This window comes from Lissotriton vulgaris, chromosome 3_1, assembly GCF_964263255.1.
Source record: "Lissotriton vulgaris chromosome 3_1, aLisVul1.2, whole genome shotgun sequence".
NCBI lineage: Eukaryota > Metazoa > Chordata > Amphibia > Caudata > Salamandridae > Lissotriton > Lissotriton vulgaris.
The window spans coordinates 1,948,134,468-1,948,153,957 of record NC_141689.1 but is presented as its reverse complement, the minus strand read 5'-3'; the positions used below and the strand labels follow the sequence as shown (position 1 = coordinate 1,948,153,957).

The 19,490-nt window shown below is 46.9% G+C and overlaps 1 protein-coding gene across 1 annotated transcript in view; it reads right to left on the bottom strand.

Annotated features, from left to right (window-relative positions):
• GALNTL6 (polypeptide N-acetylgalactosaminyltransferase like 6) overlaps positions 1-19,490 on the bottom strand; it is a 2,516,565-nt gene that overhangs the window by 1,858,341 nt on the left and 638,734 nt on the right. The gene's annotated exons all lie outside the window — the stretch shown is intronic.

Genomic DNA, 19,490 nt, shown 5'->3' with positions numbered 1-19,490 from the left:
AAAATCGCACTTGAACGGTTATGCCAATATAGGGAATAAAGGGCTTTATAGCCGAATAGGGGCATAAGGTCACAGTATCGATCAGGAACCTAGATAAGCACATGACAAGATCCAGACGAAGAAGTGAACGTCTAAAATGATCGGAGTATACCTGCCTTGAGAGGGCCCTAGCCCGGCTGCCGATCGACAGAACTTCACCAATTCTAAAAGGACCTCTCTTGAGCGACCTATTGTCCTGACTGGAATCCCACAGGAATGCTACATGGAGTAAGAGAACAATCAGGCGCTGGAGGAGGAAGACGAAGAACTGTCCGTATGGTCCGGTCCGGGTAAGATTAAGTAGGGTGTTTTTACGCCTGATTGGTAGGGTGGTTCTATCCACCTGATTGATTGATTGATTGTATTGAAATCGGTATTTGTATACTGATATTGTATTGGTTGGTATTGGTTCATTTAGCTTTGAGGGCTACTTGACATATTGGTTCTCTTCTAGAGAACGAGACATTCTCTGTTTGCAAACAGCGGCGAATAGGAACGTCGTCCCTCTTTGCAGATAGAGAAGGGTAGGTAATGCAGACTTTTGTCCCCGTTGTAATCCGTCATGCCTACTTTTCTCCCCACTGAATTGTTTGAAGTCGATTAATAATCGATTTTTGCTCTTTGAGATCTTCCCTGTCCACAAACAGAGACGAATAGGAATATTCTGTTCCCTTTATGGATAGCGAAGGGCAGGTAATGCAGACATTTGTCCCCGTTGTAATCCGTCATGCCTGTTTTTCTCCCCATTGATTGGTTGGTTGCCTGGACATTGTTGTCCCAGGAATTGTTTCGTTTGAGGTATTTTCTATTTGCAAACAACGTGAAATAGAAATATTCTGTCTAGTCTTTGCAAGTAGAAAAGGGTAGGTTATGCCCCTTTGTGAATTCGTCAGTCCTACCCACTCCCCACTGGTTGGTTATTGGGGGGTAGCTCGCATGGTCTGCCCAGGAGACTACCCTTATGGAGGACATATGCTCTCTACTCATGGGCCATTTAGTAGAAATAGACCGACTGGTCCGTCCAGGAGGCTACCCTAGTAAGTGGAAGTACATCGCTCGGTCTGTCCAGGATGATACCCTAATGAAGGAATATATGTTCCCCTTTTGATCGATAATCTCGTTCCACCCCGGACCATTTATTGGAGGGAACTCGCCTGGTCCGTCCAGAAGTACCCCCTAGTGAAAAGGACACATAAAAATATGAAGTGATCACCGTTCCCTACTAACAGAAAGCTTTAGCTCGAAACACGCTAAGGAAGAGAAAGAAAAATAAAAGGAAATCAGGCTAAGTCAGTAACCCCCTGATGAGCTTTTGACTTCACCAAAAATAAGAAACATTAGAAATAGTTCGTAATAAGAAATGTAAAATGGCGAAAAGGTTTGACAGCAAAAATAGCCACGAGGTAGCTAGGCTTCACTGCCTGTTCCTGCTCCCAACATGTCTGCCTCATTGCCCGCCCCGCCCAAATAACGGTCACATGAAATAGAAACAATTCAATAGGTACCTACCCCCATTCCGAAGCTCCCGAAGTGCAACAGGTCCGCGGTTACGCCCATCCGGAAGGCGAGGCCTCGAGGCACGAGGGACTCGCCTGGCCACGGTCAGGAGGAGATGATGTTGGGCAGGCGGTCCAAAGGATGACAAGGACCTCTCCATCTTTTCTCTTCTGCCGCCCTGCAGGCCGCGGGGAGAGAGGGGGCTGTCTTGCCTCGGCCACCGACCACCCCTCTCTCTCTCACCCGATCCGGCTTTCGTCGAAGGCCGAAGCCAAGGCGAGAACGGCGGCAAATCAAGTAGTCCCGCCACATGCCAAATTCGCCGCATGCCATCGCCTGCATAGTTACAGGTAGTCCCGCCACATTTCAAGCTCCCTGGAGAGTTGGAGGTAGTCCCGCCACATGTCAAAAAGGGAGGGGGGGGGCTGTCTTGCCTCAGCCGCCGACCACCCCCCCCCCATCTTCAATGGCTGGCACGGCCAATATCGAAGCGACGGAGCCGAGGAACGGCGCGGGGTCGCTGGAAGGGGGAGGCGGCGCGAACGACCCTCCCCCACCTCCCTCCAGGTGGAGGCTTCCAGCGACACCCCAACACTCTTTGCTTAAAGAGGGTCAACATCAAAAAGCGGTCTTCTGCCCAGGACGGGCACTCGCTCCATATCGTCTCTCCTCGACCTTGAAGATTCTATAAGAGCCGGGGGGCCCCGACCCCCTGCATGGGTGCCCCCGCCCCCTTCGCTGGGAACCACGACATCGGTGCTACTCCTGCCGGCACCAGCCTCGGATCGGAAATGGCTAAAATGCCGCCACGGCACAGGCTTGTTCAGTTCCGGAGGAACACCAGGATGACCCGGTAGGAAAATTGTTGCCGCCCTTCCCACTCTTTTGACTTATGGTCCATTTGTTAGACTGTTACCCACATAGCACAAGACTTTTTGAACTGCCAACGGAAAGTTCTGGGCCAACCATGCGAGACTAGAGACACTCTGACTGTGCTGGAACTTGCCTGACCCCACCCAAAATGGCGCCGACACAAAATGAGACGTTTTTAATGAACTTTGTTGCACCCTGATTACGCGAGCTTTTTGCCCTGAGATATATATATATATATGACATTTTGGATAATGAAAGTAGATATGAAGGATATTGAGTATGTGCTTGGACAACGAATTGACTTAGGATGGGTACTGATTATGAGTTGGAAAATGAACTGGTGTAATTTAGGTAATGAATGAACATTGGATAATGAATTTATGAATTTATTAAAGATGAATTACTGACATGCATCATGTTTTCTCTGTAGGGGAGTTTAATACGATTTTGTTGCACTGCCGCACTTTATGCAATGAACTGCCACCAGCTTTGTTCTTCCTATGTACAGTTCCAATCTGCTCCGTGGCCAGTCCACTGGGTTGTAGGCCTGTATTTATACGTCAACACTTTTTATTAAAAGTATTTTGAAAACGAAAGCATAGTTGTAGCGGTTGCATTAATGAGTTTTGAACGTATTACTACTGTGAGCAACGAGAAAGTATGATGAAGGTTAAAGGTTAAAAAGGACCCGATATTTAGCAGCCGCGCTATGTGTCACAGGCAGCCGGAAAAGTGCTTTAGAAGCCCTAAAACGACACCACAGAAATGCCACCTGATCGCCACCCTTGTACCCGATCAAAAGGGGTTGCGACCAAGTAACTCATGTAGATACGCAGATCGTCAATGATTATCTGTCTGACATTTCTGGTCCCTCTGGGCTTAAACGCCGTGATGGTAGAGAAATGCACTACGTGGAGATAGGTCGAGTATGTGGTAGGTAAAAACATTTCCGGATTACTGCATGCTGATAAGGTTTGAATATTGCCCCCCCCCCCACCCCTTCTTTCTCCTCCCTTCTGCAGGTCACGTCGGAACCTTGGCTGATGTATGGAAGGATGATGACCGAACCGCCAATGAGAAGGGGAAGAAGGGAATATGAGTATGGTCCTTATGACAAATAAAAGTTTTTTAAAAAGACGTAGACTTAAACATGACTGTTTCTCCTTAGAACATAGCAACTGAGAGGATGGACTGACATAGAAACTGGACTAGTACTGAATGACGAAAAATTGATTAGAAACGACGCGTAAAATAATATAACTGGACGTTTTGACTAGGTAGGGAGAGGACAAAGAAAGAAACATTTTTTTTGTACGGGTAAGGGTTATCACGGCACCACCCGTCTGGGAAGTTACAAATGTTGCTGGTGTTCAAAATGCACTGCCCCCTTTTTTCGCACTCTTATAGATGTAGCCAAGCTGTCCGACTGTTCTCCCGATCAATACCTGCCGTTGCCTCAGCCCGGAGAACTTCCCACCAAAGGAAGGAACTGAAAAATGGTTTAAAATCCAACCATGGGTAAATAGCGCGACCAGGCTAATTTCTGGCCGACCAACGACTGAGGTGTAAGTATTGACAATTGGGAACGCTGGCCGACATAACTGGCGAGAAGGAAAAGGAGGGAAGGGTAGAAAGAGCTAAGCACATAGATAAATAAGATAGTAGAGATACGTAGGATATAATATGAATTTTGTTGGCCATCTGTTGTTTCCTGTCCTGTCGTGAATGTCTTATATATGTGTAATGCATGTGCTGTCTTCCCTGTCTGAGTTTGTGTGTGTAATGTACGGATTTATGTCTTCCCTCTGTCTGTATTTGCATGTTACCTGACCTTTGCTGTTCTGTGTTGTGAGCGCACTAAATGACCTATTTTCGTACACGTCTCTCTCTCTCTCTCTCTCTCTCTCTCTCCACCCCCTTATCTCTCTCTCTCTCTCCACCCCCTTATCTCTCTCTCTATCTCTCTCTCTCTTTACATGTCATACGTGTCCCGAAGGCTCGTTTAGATTGCGGACGACTCTCACTCTCTATGAGAGTCTCCCTATTTTCTCTCCCTCTTTTTGGTAAAATTGTGCCTCACCGGCACCAGTCTGATTTGATACTTATTGAACGCGGAGGTGTTCAGCGAAATTGACCGAAATAAAAATGATTGTAACTTGCCATATTACTACCTCTCCTTTCTACAAAAATAAATGAACTTGAATTGGCTGAAAAGGAAAGGACAGGTAAGACGGCTAAGGTCCCCCAAATCTGGCTATTCATAGGGGAACTGTATGTCAATGGCACCTTATGTCTGTTCTTCAGAGACGAACGCCAACGTCTAGATTGACACCCAATGCCTAGATTGCCCCACCCCCTTCGCACCCAAGCGCGAGCGCCCGAAGTATACCCTCCCCATTTGATAGCCCCCAGCTGCTGTCCCGGATATAAACATGATGACCATGAATAGCTGTTGACCCCCGAGAAACCCTTGTTTTGCCCGACTCTCGACGATAGCGCCCCTGCCCTGTGTGAAAAGGTTAGCCAGTCCTGAAGGGAAATGCTCCGCAAATGTTGAATATGATGTAATGCACAGTTGATGGAAATATCATTTCATCCTCACTTGAATTCTAAATGGGACGATGAATAAACCTGCCATAAACTAAGTAGGAATGCTGACACATGCACTGCCTGGTAATAGACCTCTGACTGTGACCGATGAGCATAAACTCTCAAATGCGTAGAATTGAGGGAGGAATTCATATGCGTAGATGTCTTCTTCTGCCATTTCTCTAAAACGTTGTCTTGTACCTATTCAAAGATTCACGATCACCAAAGGAGATGGGTCAGATGTGACGTACAGCCTGACTGCAGATCTTGGGACACGTATGACATCGACCAGAGGTGGAGCTGCAGAGCAACAAGACACGGGACGAGACCGCAATTTCAACGTGGAAAATGAAAAATGACGGGCCGCCTTGAAGCCCTCCGACTGCTAACCCACGTGTGCCTGGAGTCTCCGTCCGCCTTCTTTGGGCCCGATTGATGGGCCTGCCTGCTTGTTATCCTTTGCTCCCTTGGTCCCTTTCGCGTGTCCCAGGAACTCTGACCCAACTCCGCGCTCTCTCTCTCTCTCCTATCGACTATTTGAACTACATTCACCCTCTTTCCCACGTGACTTTTTTGCCAAAGGAAAGAACTGCATTCATATGGGAATAGGGTGTTGCCACAGAACTATAGGTGCCGAGCATAAGGCGCCGCCAAACGGATTGTTTAGGGAACAGGACTGTGGTCTAACAGCAGAGGACTGACCGCACCCTGCAACGCGTAAGGATAGAACCGAGCTGGACCTATAGCTCCACCGCCGGTGCTCAACAGCGCCAACGAAAGTACCCGGATTAGAGCCTACCAGTGATGGCTCGCTGATAAAAAGACACTGTGACGAAGAGATCTTGTGTATTGAACTGAATTCCGCTCTCAACTCAAAACTGTTCATTGGTCACATTTTTAAGTCAGAAAGATTTATGCTATGTAGTGCGTTTAATTGTCAGGAACACAACGAAAATGTAATTCCCTATGTACTGCATTCTGCCCATCACCTTAACTGTCTATGATTGTACGCCACATGATAGTATTAACAAAATGCTAATTCATCAACGATGCCTGCAGACCTGTAAACCCGTCAGTTGCAAGAATGACTGCTGTTATGTAAAAAGGGGCGACTGTGAAAGTTAAAGAAATTGATGTACATAGACAGCATTCATTCCCCTTCTTCTCCCACTCCTCTCCCTGTGGGCACCATGGATACTGTAAATTATTGACCGTATCACCCTGCCAGTAAGAGCCCGTACCCCTATGCATATGTACAGCCATTCTAGGCACCATGGCCCTTTTTACCCATTGGAATCCCCGGCTTCCCTCCTGCGCGTATCTTGCACCCCCTCTCTCATGTATAGACCATGAAACCCTTTCCCTTTGCGCGATCCTGATGTGAAAGGCAACCCTCCTGCTTGACCCAGGCATTCCCCATTTCCCTCTCGAAGAAGCATCCTTCGCCTCAGCTGACATAGCCCCCCAGCTGTATCTGACTGCCCCTGTTCTCTCATGTACAGGTCATAGGATCTCTCTCTCTCTCTCCCTCTGTGCGGCTCTGACCCTGCACGCACCCTGGCCCCCTCCTTCTCCTCACATGAGCAAGTCATAAACCCTCTTCCTCCGCAAGGCCCTGTCCTTAAGAGTCACGGCCGCGCCTGACCAGCACCTCCTTCCCTTCCATGAATGCCCCTCTGTTGACAAGCCTTCCCTCCGCGCTCGATTGTCTACGTGGCATGAATACCACTCCTTTGATGACCCCTTCCCCCCGAGTCCGGCTGACCACACATGTCCGAGGCCATCACCTAAGCCAGGAGATACCATTTACTGCCCTCATTGTATGAAGTCACCCCTCTTCAAAGGATCCACTATTGGTCCTAGCCACCCCACCCCCTGGGCTATGATCAGGCGTACACATCCTACGAAACACTCAGCTGCGTGATTGCCCTCCCCTCTTATCAGCAGGTCAAGGGTCCCCATTGTGAACGTATGTGGAGTAGGATCACCACGAGGATTATAGGGATGTCTTTCTTTTGCGTCATACTGTCCTGATTGTACCATCAAATGTTTTGTAAGGTATAAAAGCAAGAGTCTCAGCTCACTTGTTAGAGCACCTCCCGAAAGACACTGTGTTTCGTGTCCGAAATGACTGGCTCTCCTCATGAGAATTAAAACTCTGTTCTTGATTCCTGCTTCCAGCGCCCGTCTCTTTATTTGGTAATTATTCAACATGGGAACTAAGAGGCGGTTTGCGCCAGCAGCCTGGGCATCGATAGAATTATGGGCTCACTTTCCACATCCCTACCCGCCAGGCATCTCCCTCATCCTGTGGTACATAACCCCTGACCTACTGAACAACATCCTGTACCACCAAGCACAAGAAGCGGAAACAGGGAGGGAGGGAGGGTTGGGTACCAATACTGGGATGGGGAAATCTACGACTCAGAGTAATGAATACTACTGGTAAGTATCCGGTCATCAGCACAGCTGCGGAAGCTGACCTTCCCTCTCACCCTGCACAAACAAGTCTGGGAAACAAGTCCAGAAGATGTGGCTAGCGTAATCAGAGACAACGGTGATCATACAGGTAATGGCATAGTGTCAAGAACGTGTATGATGGGATGTCGCCTCTTCGCCTCCAACTATATCTTTAGGTAAAGAAGATTAAGCTCAGACTTTTCACGTCTTTGCACAGAGGTGATTTAAAGGCACTAAATGGAGACAACTGACTTGGTAGCACAAGATTGTGGGATGAGCATAAGGTTAGAGGTAGCTTGAACTATTCTTGTTCTACCATTGTTGTACTTTCATGGCACAGTGCAAATAGTCTATTGATATTTTGTTATACATATCTATACTTTGCATTCTGGGAATGGAAGTTACCGCACACTTAAACTTAAGAAGCGAAGCAGTTGTGCCATCACATTCCTTCTATTTTGAAGCTTACTTTGAGTGAAGGCTGCGTTTATGCATCAGAATATTGTATAGGGACACGCACACTACATTGCCACCTGAAAATGCACAATGCCAGATGCCACCTGAAAATGCTTGGCTATGATTTCATTCCAAGATTTTTTGCTTCCAAATCTTTGGTGTAAGGGGCTATCTGGTACTGGGGTCTTTCTGTCTCATGCAGCACTACTACCAATCATGAGGCAGAGCACAGCATTGCCCAAGAGTTCTCTCTATTCTGCACATAACGAATCAGGTTCCAAACCAGCAGTCTGACCACTGGGGTGCCAATTCCAGTGTGAAATATGTGGGAGGGGTGTTGGCTGGGATAGTCCCTGGTGCTCCCATAACACGTTGTTTTAATTTTAACAGGGGAATGATATCTTGATGTTAACATCAATGTTGTCAGGCTTGATACAACTTCAGTTTCTTTCTTGTTTAAGTAACAATAAATGCAGTAATGCCTTTAATATCTAGATAACGTTTTATAGTGGTAGAAATGTGTCTTTTGCTTTGCCTTTGTCGATGCACCACTTACTCTCTGTGGTTGATACTATTACACGTGGCAGAGAGCTGTCCATGCAGTCCTGTATATTTGGTTGCTTTTGTCATATCTGTTAATTTCAAAGATTGGCAAAGAAGGATGCTTAAGGGAGCACTGTGCCATATTAATGAATGCAAGGAGTTGCAGTTGGCTGAATAACTGACTTCCTTTAGGTTTAGAGGACATCCTCCACTAGGATATACGCTTCCAATTGACCCACCAATCTTGTTAACTTTATTCTCTTTGTAAATCAATAAAACTTGCTTGCAGGATTGATTAGCTAACAAATTAGTTTGACATCAACTGTATGGACGCAAGTCAGAGCAACATTTTTGGTTGGTGTTAGATCTGCGGGTCTCTAGTTGGCAGAGGTAGGTACTGATGTACAAATAGGGACCCTTGCTTCTAGTCAGGGTAAGGAGGATACACTATTTCGATAACCCCTGCTCACCCCCTTGGTAGCTTGGAACGAGCAGACAGGCTTATCAAAGGCAATGTGTAAAGTATTTGTACCAACACTCACAGTAACACAGTGAATACACCACACATGGACTCCACACCAGTTTAGAAAAATAAGGTATCTTTACCTAACCTACACAAGACAAAAAAGGCAAAAAATCCAACATACAAGGTTCAAGAATATGATTTTGAAAGAGTTCTAGGGTTTGCGTCAAAATAATCCACAGTTGCGTCACCTTTAGTGAAGCATTGATCCTCTTCTGCTGTGGCCCCTCAAATCGTTGGTGCTGGACTCTGCAACGATATTCGCAGCGACTGTATGCGGTACGCAAGCAAGCGATGCAACGGTTTTACAGAGACGACAGGCTCTGCGATGATATTCACAGCAGCAGGAATCTTCCCGCACCGGGGTGATGCGCTCTGCAAGCGAACGATGCATCAGTTCTTTCAGCTGCAACAGGCAATGCAACGATCTTCGTGCCGACGGAAATACTCTTGCACTGTCGACGATGCGCTCCGCAAGCGAGTGATGCGTGCAAATTGTAGCTATTCTTTTTTTCTTTTCCAGCTCCCCAAACAGCAGGAAACTACCTTCAGAGACCCCACAAATGAATCAAGCACTCTAGGCAGGTCAGAATTCACATAGCAGAGTTCAAGGGGAAGCTGGGGTTGAAGTCCTCTTGTTCTTCGGACTTCTTAACAGGAGGCCAGCTCTCCTCATGACCTTGGAGATCTATTCAAGCAAGGGGACAAAGCAACAGCAAAGTCCTTCCCCTCTCCTTGGCAAAATAGCAACTGCAGGTCATCCAACAAACACACAGCAGGAAAGTCCTTCCTCTTCAGTCTTCAAGCTTTCCTCCTTGGCAGAGGTTCCCTCTTGATTCCAGGATGATCTAAAGTCTTGGGGTATAGGTATTCCTTTTTATACCAATATTCTCTTTGTTCTTCGAAGGAAGAGAAGCCTTTGCCTAGTCAGAACAGGTTCTGGTCATTCCTGGAGCACTCTGTTTACATGGCTCCTTTTTACTTTGAGAGAGAGGGGCAGGGTCGTCAGCTGCCCAGCAGGAGTTGGAGCCAGCATTGTGGAAGGCAGGCACAGCCCTATTCAGGTCCAGGTGCTATCCCCTCCCACTACTCAAGATGCAGATGTAGCTATTAGGCCTAGTGCTGCCTCACCCAGCCTCCTGGACCCACCCCAGCCCCTGTCACTAACAATCCAGACAGTGAATTCACAAACAGGCAGAGGCCCACAGAAAGGTCAGACAAGGAAACAGCCACTTTCTAAAAGTGCTGTTTTTAAACACAGGATTTAAAAAACATCCTTCCTAAAAGATGTGTATTAAATTCTGAGTTCAGGGATACCAGACTTCAATTTTCCATCTTGCTCCTATGGGAAGATATGCAGGTAAACATTATTTATTTATTTGTATACTTGTAGAGCGCAGCCTGTCACCCAGAGGGCATCCTGGCGCTTAGAACTTCGGGGCGGAAACACTACTCGCTGCTCAGGCAATTTTTGGAAACAAATGCGTTTTCAGCGCTTTCCTAAATGGTAGGTAGTCCTTGTGGCTTCTCAGAGAGAGAGGAAGGGAGTTCCAAAGTCTGGCCGCCGCAACACTAAATGAGCGGCCACCCATCCTAACTCTCTGGAACCTCGGGACCACCAACAAGTTGGCCGAAGATGAGCGAAGGGGCCGCGAGGCAGAGTACCAAGCAAACATGTCACGAAGTGGTAGTGGGCCCTGTTGGTGTACTGCCTTAAACACCAGACACGCGGCCTTATTCACCACTCGCAGATGCACCGGGAGCCAATGCAGGTCTCTTAAAGCAAGAGTGGAAGAGCTAGACCTGGAACGCGAGAGAGCCAACTTGGCGGCCATGTTCTGCACCCGTTGTAGCTTCCCCACCTGATTTTTTGGGGCCTCCAGAAGCAGCGCATTGCAGTAATCTAAACGACTTAGAATAGTGCTGCGAACTACCTCTGGCCTGGCCTGGGCGGGGAGAAGGGGCAGAACTTTACGCAACATGCGTAACAGCAACATGCACGTGGAGATGGTTTTGTTTACGTGCAAGTCAAGCTGTAGATTTGGGCCGAAGATTACCCCCAAGTTGCGAGCTGATTCCGCGGCCGCTACTGGTTCAGGAAAGGTGGTGGGCCAGAAGTTCTCTGGAAGAACCCTCGGAATTCGATCACTGGAGCAGTGGAGCACCTCCGTCTTAGAGCTGTTAAATTGAAGGGAGTTGGCCCGTAGCCAATCCGCTGTGGCTGCCATACAGCGATGAAATGTCTCCAGCGAGACCGCGTTGTTTCCTTCCAGAGAAAAGACCAGCTGGGTGTCGTCGGCATAATTAAAAGCAGAGACACATTATACACAGCATTCCCCATTCTAGCCTATGGGCAAGATAGATTTTCAATAGTGAAAAACGAAATTGGCAGTATTTCACTATCAGAGCATGTCATCTACACTAGTGCATGCTCTACATTTCAAATACACTGCACCCTGCCCATGGGGGTACCTTGGGCCTTCCATTGGGGTGTCCAATGTGTACAGTATGGGAAGGGCTAGGCCTGGCCAGCGGGGACACTGATCAGGTCAGTATGACAGTTAGCAACTGCACACAGGCACTGTGGTGGTAGGCCTGAGACACCACCTTAGGGCTACTCATGTGTGTGGCACAATCAGTGCTGCAGGGCCACTAGTAGCATTTGAATCCCCATCCCTGGCACACTCAGTGCACTTTACTAGGGACCTACAGGTAAAACAAATATGCCAATCATGGATAACCAATCACAATAACAATTTACCCGGCGAGCACTTGCACTTTGACACTGATCAGCAGTGGCAAAGTGCCCAAAGCATCTAAGCCAGCAAAAACGAAATCCAGCACAGCATCAAAAATACCGGAGGTAGAGGCAAAAAGTCAGGGGAAAACCACACTAAAGATGCCAGGTCTAACAGTTTGAATTTATTGGACATGAGAACTAGGAATATTAGTTAAATAAATATATAAGATTTTAAGGGTTGGTTGATACAGAAATTTGGAGTTGGCAAAAATGTTAATGGGATAAGACTTATGTTTCCTTGTAGGCTGCATGTAAGTGCACACAGACAAGTCTATCTAGGATCGAGGAAGTCACCCCAGTCCCCACAAGAGAGACTTTGTTGGCTGTTTCTCTAAGTAAAAAAATGTGCTTCTTTAATGTAAAAAAAAGGTGAGCCTTTTTAGTGTACTGTGAGTCCATTCAAAGACGTAGCACGCCATGAGCTTGAGAAGGACGTTTCATACAGAGAAATAGAAATACAAACTCACACACAAATATTGTTGCCATCCCTGATGTTTGTCCATTGTTAAGTATTTTATTTGCTGAATCTGGTAATGTGGCAGATTACCCTGTCCTTCCCGAATTTATAGCTCTTTTGTCTGGTTTCAGACAGCTACTTCGTGCAAATCAGTAGTGATGCTTGAATGAAAGTCTGTTTTCCAGTAGGTAGGATAAGTCCACATAGCAGAATCTTTGGTGTGTGGCAGATCTTTCCTGATAATACATACATGTTATGTAGAAACCAGAACTGAATGGATATCAACAAGAAAGAAGGGCCTCATTTATGTTTTTTTTTATGTAGAGCAGCACAGCAAGGGAGGAATGCATCACATTTATCTATCAGGGTGCATTCCTATCCTATCTCCCAGCCCTGGCGATGTTTCGGCAGCCTAGGGCCCATTCAGGCACTGTTGCACCATAGTGCAAGGGTGCCTGTCTGTTGTCAGCAGGATTGTTTTTGTGCAGGAAGAGGCACCTTCCTGCCCAAAATCAATCCTTTCTGGCATTTTCCTTTTTCTAGGTGTGCTGCAGAATGTAGCAGACATGGAAAGAGGACTAAACAAGTAGAAATAAGGTTACGTTTTACCTCAAGAGGATTAAGGTTTTGGTGCTTCCCCAGGTTTACATGTCTTGCAAATCTGGGGAAGCATAAAAGTTGACGGGTGGTGCATGGGAACACCTCCCGAGAACAGAGTAAGGCAACACAGCAATCTGCCCTAACATACGTTACTCCATATATATGAGGCCATTCAAAGCAATGCAAAGTGTCTTTGCGTGGCCTCAAAGATATGATTTCAAGGTTTGTGCTGCCTGAGCATAAAAAATTTGATGGTCCGGCGGCGCAAGGTGCTCATAAATATACCCCTAACTCAGTGTGTGAGGAATAGGCTTAGAAACAAGCAAACCAATATTCTGAAAGGTGATGCGAACAGCCTGTACAAGATAGGCATATTATTTCAGGCATTTTCAGAACTGCATTTTAAACCACTGTTGTGTTAGCTGAACAGGGAATTTGAGAATGTCCTTTTTTCTGTGAGCTGTAAAACTATGTGTAAATGTTACAGTCAGAAGGTCAACCTGGCTCACTTAGATCTGTCTTTAAAAGAAAGAAAAAAAATCCAACATTTGTTTTCATTCCGTACACTTCTGCAAAGGACATTGTCAGTGTGGCAACATAGGGAGCTGCTCAGGAGTTCACCTCACCTATTCATAGGGAATCACTGAAGGAAAATGCAGAAAGGATGATAGTATTTAAGTGGGGTTAGACATCTGAGCACTGCTTGCTGAGGGGACAAAGATGCTGTAGAGGACTTATCCGTCTGCTGATTAGGTATTCAGGTAAAATGCGTACAGCCTGGCGTTACAACATTTCGATGAATATGATAAGAAAACATTGCCTAGTAATAGAATGGCTAGGCACATTTAGATACTAGTTAAGCAGGGATTTAAACTAACAAGGTAGGGCCTCTGATGAAAAGAGTTGGGAGCATATTTACAACTACTGGAGCTTTTATGACGATGTAACAAATATCCAATAGTTGTAAAATGCCATTTGTTGTGTGTCTACAGTTATGGGGATCAAGGCCCGGCTCTACTTTATAAATAATCCCTGCAGGTGAGAGGTACTCAGATCTGGGCTGTCTGACTTCCTGGCAAAAGAAGAAGAATTTGTTACAGAGAGGAGTGAGAGGCACCTGCTGGTTCTCCTTTTCTCTGAAGATGGAACAATATTTATATTTCCACTCGGGGCTGAAGTCATCTACTTTGTCTGCCCCCTAACAAGAGTTGATGACACCGTGCTGCCAACATGTACATCCAAATTAAGCAAGACACCTAGGGAATCAAAGATGAACACTGGCCACAATTGCCCTATTAAAAACACAAAGGCCTAATTTATGACGCTGTGCGTCACTTTAAAGCTGCCGGTGCAACACTTTTTGTGACGCACCAGTGGCGAAAAAAAAATGCACCTTGTTGCGCCATATTTACAAAGTGACACATCTAGATAGATGCGTCACTTTGTAAACCCCTGCGCCACATTCTACCTGCGCCGGGTATAATGTATGCAATGGGGGCGTATTGACGCAAGAAAGGTTAGTAGAAGTGACGCAGTGAAATCTATAAGATTTCACTGCGCCACTACTAGGATGCAAATGTGTCTATATCTTATGCCTGCCTCACAGCAGGCGTAAGACTGACGCAGGCCGTTTCACATGGGGCCATGTGTAAGGATGCATTGCTGGAGTTGCATCACTTCTGTGACACACTCCAGCAATGCGTCACTTTTGCACCATACAGATACGTTAGAAATACTGACGTATCTGCAACTCCTTGTGCAATTATGCGTCATACTGTAAATATGACGCATCATTGGTGTCGCAAGGAGGGAGCAATGAAAAGTGAGGCATCGCTGTTTTCATGCAGCGATGCGTCACTTTTCATAAATGAGGCCCAAAGAATTTCTAAAAGAAATATATGTGACAAGAAACGAAAGCGAAGCATTAGCATTGCTCGCTGCAAGATATGGTGCAACTTGTTCTTCAATAAACACATAGAAAAATACAAACATAGGGGCTCATTAGGATGGCGGACGGACGCACACCCCAGAGTAGGAGGGACCGTCCGCAGGGGCAGCAGCGGTCCCTCCGTGCAGATTAGGATGTGACCGCCACCCTGGTGGTCACATCCTGTATATTTAGCATTGCGGCGGGTACTGCTTGAAGCAGCACACACCGCAATGTAGCTCCCCTACCTCTCCAAGGCATTGGAGAAAATGGTCAACTTACAATTGTCCAAATACCTGGAGGACAACTCGCTTCTGGACCCCACTCAAACCGGCTTCAGATCCAACAACAGCACCGAGGCTACGCTGCTGGCAGTGTCGGACAATATCAGATGCATCACTGACCAAGGGGGATCGGTGGCTCGGATACTGTTAGACCTGTCGGCAGCGTTCGACACGGTGTCGCACGAATGCCTACTAAACATCCTCCGGAGCAAAGGAATACAAGCCACGGCGTTACAATTGATTGAATCCTTCTTGAGCAACCGCACCCAAGCAGTGCACATGGGCCAATTCCATTCAAAAGCCCGTCCCATTGGCTGTGGAGTCCCACAAGGGGCCTCTCTAAACCCCACTCTCTTTAATGTCTACGTTTCATCTCTGGCCGACATTGGAAGAAAGTGGGGCATCGGCATATGTTCATATGCCGACGATACACAGCTGATGGTGACTATGGACGAAAGATCGGAAAGATCGGAAACAACCAAAAACAAACTACACAGCTGCCTCTCCGAAATGGCAGATTGGATGCGCAACCACTGCCTTAAGCTCAATGCCGGAAAATCTGAAATATTACTGTTCGGAGGAGCCAAACTATCGTGGAACGATACGTGGTGGCCACCGTCACTGGGAACAGCCCCCACCCTGAAACAGTACGCCAGGAACCTTGGCATTATGATGGATGACGCACTGTCAATGAAAGATCATGTACGCATACTTTGGTGTAAAGGATTTGCAATCCTGAAACTCCTAGCCAAAATCTTCTCTTGGATCCCACTGGACTGCCGACGTACGATTACCCAGGCCCTCCTAGTCAGCCGCCTAGATTATGGCAATGCCCTATTCGAAGGGATGAACGAGCAACTGTTCTCCCGCCTACAGGTCCTTCAAAACCAGGCAGCCAAACTGGTATGCAATAAAGGCAGACGAGACTCGGCATCAGCATGCCTGAAACAACTTCACTGGCTGCCAATGCGCCAGCGTGCCACATTCAAACTGCTCTGTCACACGCACAAAGCCCTCCACAAAACAGGCCCTACAATCCTACAAGGGAAAATCGAGTTCTATATTCCAAACAGGAACTTAAGATCCAATAACTCAGCCCTAGCAAAACCTAAGCGCATCTACAAAACAAGGACAGGTGGACGATCCTTTTCCCACCTGGCGGCCAAACGATGGAATGAACTACCTATGGATCTTAGACACACTACAAACCTCCTCCAATTCCGGCAAAAACTCAAAACCCACCTTTTCCCTAAAAACTAACTCCCCCCCGCACAATCTCAGCAGTCCCCTTTTCTTTTTAGCGCCTTGATATCCCTTGGGATGAATGTCGCGCTCTACAAATACCAGAAATAAAATAAATAAAATAAATAAACCATGTTTACCTTTCCGTGCATGAAGCTGCAGGCACCGCGTGGTGCCTACCGCTTCGTGCACGCAAAGGCAGGGAGGTACCATAGGTACGCCCCATGTGTATCCCCCAACCCCCTTCACTCCTGGGGGCCCACAACAGGCCCCCAAAGAAAAGTCCCTATGCCTTTCCACGGCGGAAATGCCGCTGTGGAAAGGCATAGGACCGCCGCCATCCTAATATGGCTGGCGGTGTCTGATAGACACTGCCAGCCATGAGACACCGCCAGCCATGTTAGAGCTTTTCCACCACGGTCGGAAGGCGACCGCGGCGGAAAAGCGGCGGACGCAAAAAAGATACACCAGCCATCCTAATCTGGCGGGGATCTTTTTTCTGTCCGCAGCAGTTAATCCGCATCCTCCGGGCCGGCGGTGGCTTCCGCTGGCCCAGAGGATGCAGATTAACCGCAATCCTAATGAGCCCCATAGTCAGCATCACTTATTGTAACTTTTAAATGTAATTCACCTGTGCAGCTGCTTGTGTAAACTCCTACCAACATGGCCATTTACAGAGCACAAAATACAAAGTGAAATTTCTTTGGGACTTATGGAATGTTTAAATTACTAGAAATCAGATTGGTTCATAAGACAAACTTTGGTAAGATCCGCAAAGATTCAAACGTATGCCTTTCTGATTACATGTAGCAGTTGAAAAAGGTATAGAACCAACTCAATCAATCAATCAATCAGGGATTTATTAAGTGCACTACTCACCCGTGAGGGTCTCAAGGTGCTGAGTGGTGGGGGGGTTCGCAGATCTGTTAGCCGAAGAGCCAGGTTTTGAAGGCCTTCCTCTTGGTGATCAGGGAGGGGTCATATCTGATGTCTGCCCGGAGCTCGTTCCGGGTTTTGGCTGCAATGTGTGATAAGGATATTACTCTCACTCTGGCTCTGCGGATGCACAGAGTTTCAGCCAGTGCGAGGTTGGATGATCGGAGGTTTCTTTTGGGTACGTGGAAGTTAATTCTGTTGTTGAGGTATTTGGGTCCGGTTTTGTGTAGGCATTTCTAGGCGTGGGTGAAGATTTTGAAAGTGACTCTTTTCTTTATGGGGAGCCATTGGAGCATTCGAAGGTGCTGGCTGATGTGTTTGTGCCGGGGGATGCAGAGGACGAGTCAGGCGGAGGTGTTCTGTATCTTCTGGAGTTTTTGGAGTAGGGACTTGTTTATGATGCGTGTAGTGCATTTCCATAGTCCAGTCTGCTGGTGATGAGTGCATAGGTGACTGTCTTCCTTGGCTCCTGGGGGATTCATAGGAAGGTCTTGCAGAGGATGTGGAAGGTGTTGAAGCAGCTGGAGGTGACCGCGTTGATCTGTCGGTTCATGGTGAGGGATGAGTTGAGTACGATGCCGAGGTTTTGGCGTGGTTTGAGGGGGTTTTTGGGCTTTCGAGTGCTGTCACCCACCAGGTGCTGTCCCAAGCTTAAGGGGTGGGTCAGAGGATGAGGACTCTGTCTTCTTGCTGTTGAGCTTGAGCCAGCTGATGGTCATCAAACAGCGACCTCCTGCATTCCTTTCTGGAATTTGAGTCTGGCGATGGCGGGGTCTTTGGTGAGGGAGAGGATGAGCTGTGTGTCGTCAGCATAGGAGACGATGTTGAGGCTGTGTTGTCGAACGATGGCGGTGTGGGGGGGCTATGTAGATTTTGAGGAGGGTCGGGCTCAGCCACAATCCCTGTGGGACTCCGTAGGTGATGTCTGTGGGGTTGGAGAGGAAGGGCGGCAGTCTGATTCTTTAACTCAAGTGTGTAGGAACTTGTGACCTCTAGGTTACAAAAGAGCCCTTGTAAAAATGGTTCAACACGCTTGGCTAAGCTTGTAGCATTTGAACGCATGACTTGAATGTTCTATGAAGTGCTCTTCTGGAGAAATATTAACACTCTATTTTTGATGATTCAGAACTGTGACTAACTTTTACTCATAGCTCTGTACCAAGTCTGTGAAGCACTTCAGATATCTTGTCAACATTATAGACTATGCTACCTTGCATGTGGATTACAGATTTGAATCTTGTACCGGCCATTTCTGTATTTCCCTCTGCTAAGAGTGAATAAATTGCCTATGAGTTAAGAGGTGAAAACAAAAAGAAAAATATTCTGGAAAGGGGCATGTCACCCCCAGGGGGGTCAGTGTTTAAAGTATCGATTTTGCTTCCGGCAAAGGTAATGACCATATGCAGAAACATGGACAATGTGGGCCCAGGCCACACCTTCAAAAGGGCACCAGGGAAGGGGAATTTCCTCTCAATCACAGTTCTAGTTCTCTATTTCAACCTCATCTCAGGGCATCAGCAGTGCTCCTATTTGTAGCAAGAGTGCGAAAGTGGCTTACAGAAGTAGGGGGAAGGCCCCAGTATTAGTGGTGTGGAAGACTTGCAGCAGAGGTGGGGAATGGGGCAGTGGCTTTGTTAGTAGAAGGGCCTTAGTAATGAAATAAAAAACTCTTACAGAGCACTTAATACTTGGATATCACCTCTAGGTGCTCTTCCACTCTCAACAGAGACATTTTAAATGTAGGAAAGCTGGGAAAACTTGGCTTCACACTCAGTTTCCTGTTTGTCTTTGGACTTTGTGTCTTTTGTTGATCCTGGAGTTGGGGATGCTTACAACTGATGCAGGCTGTGTAATGATACTCTATTGTTGTAGGGCTCATCTAGTGCTCTTGGTTAAGGATAGCTCACATATTATTATACGGGTAAAAAAATTAATTTCTGAAATAATGCCACTTTTGAGATGCAAATTTATAACACCAGCCATAAAACTGCTTTGCCTTTCGAAGATCTTGCTACTTGTATTCGGTGTGTTGCCTGCTTATTGCTGCTGGTGCATTATGACTCTGTGGTGCAGGGTTTGGATTTCTTCTCCTCCATTGCAACTTGACTTCCTTTGGACCTGGCTTTCTTTAATACATCTTAAAGAAAAAGTGCAAAGGAGATGAGTTGGGTTTTTAGTGTGTCTGGATAGAGAACACAAGGAGATGATGGATGGACCGCTGAAACATTTCTGACACTCACCCCCAGTCACAGATCTGGGTTGAA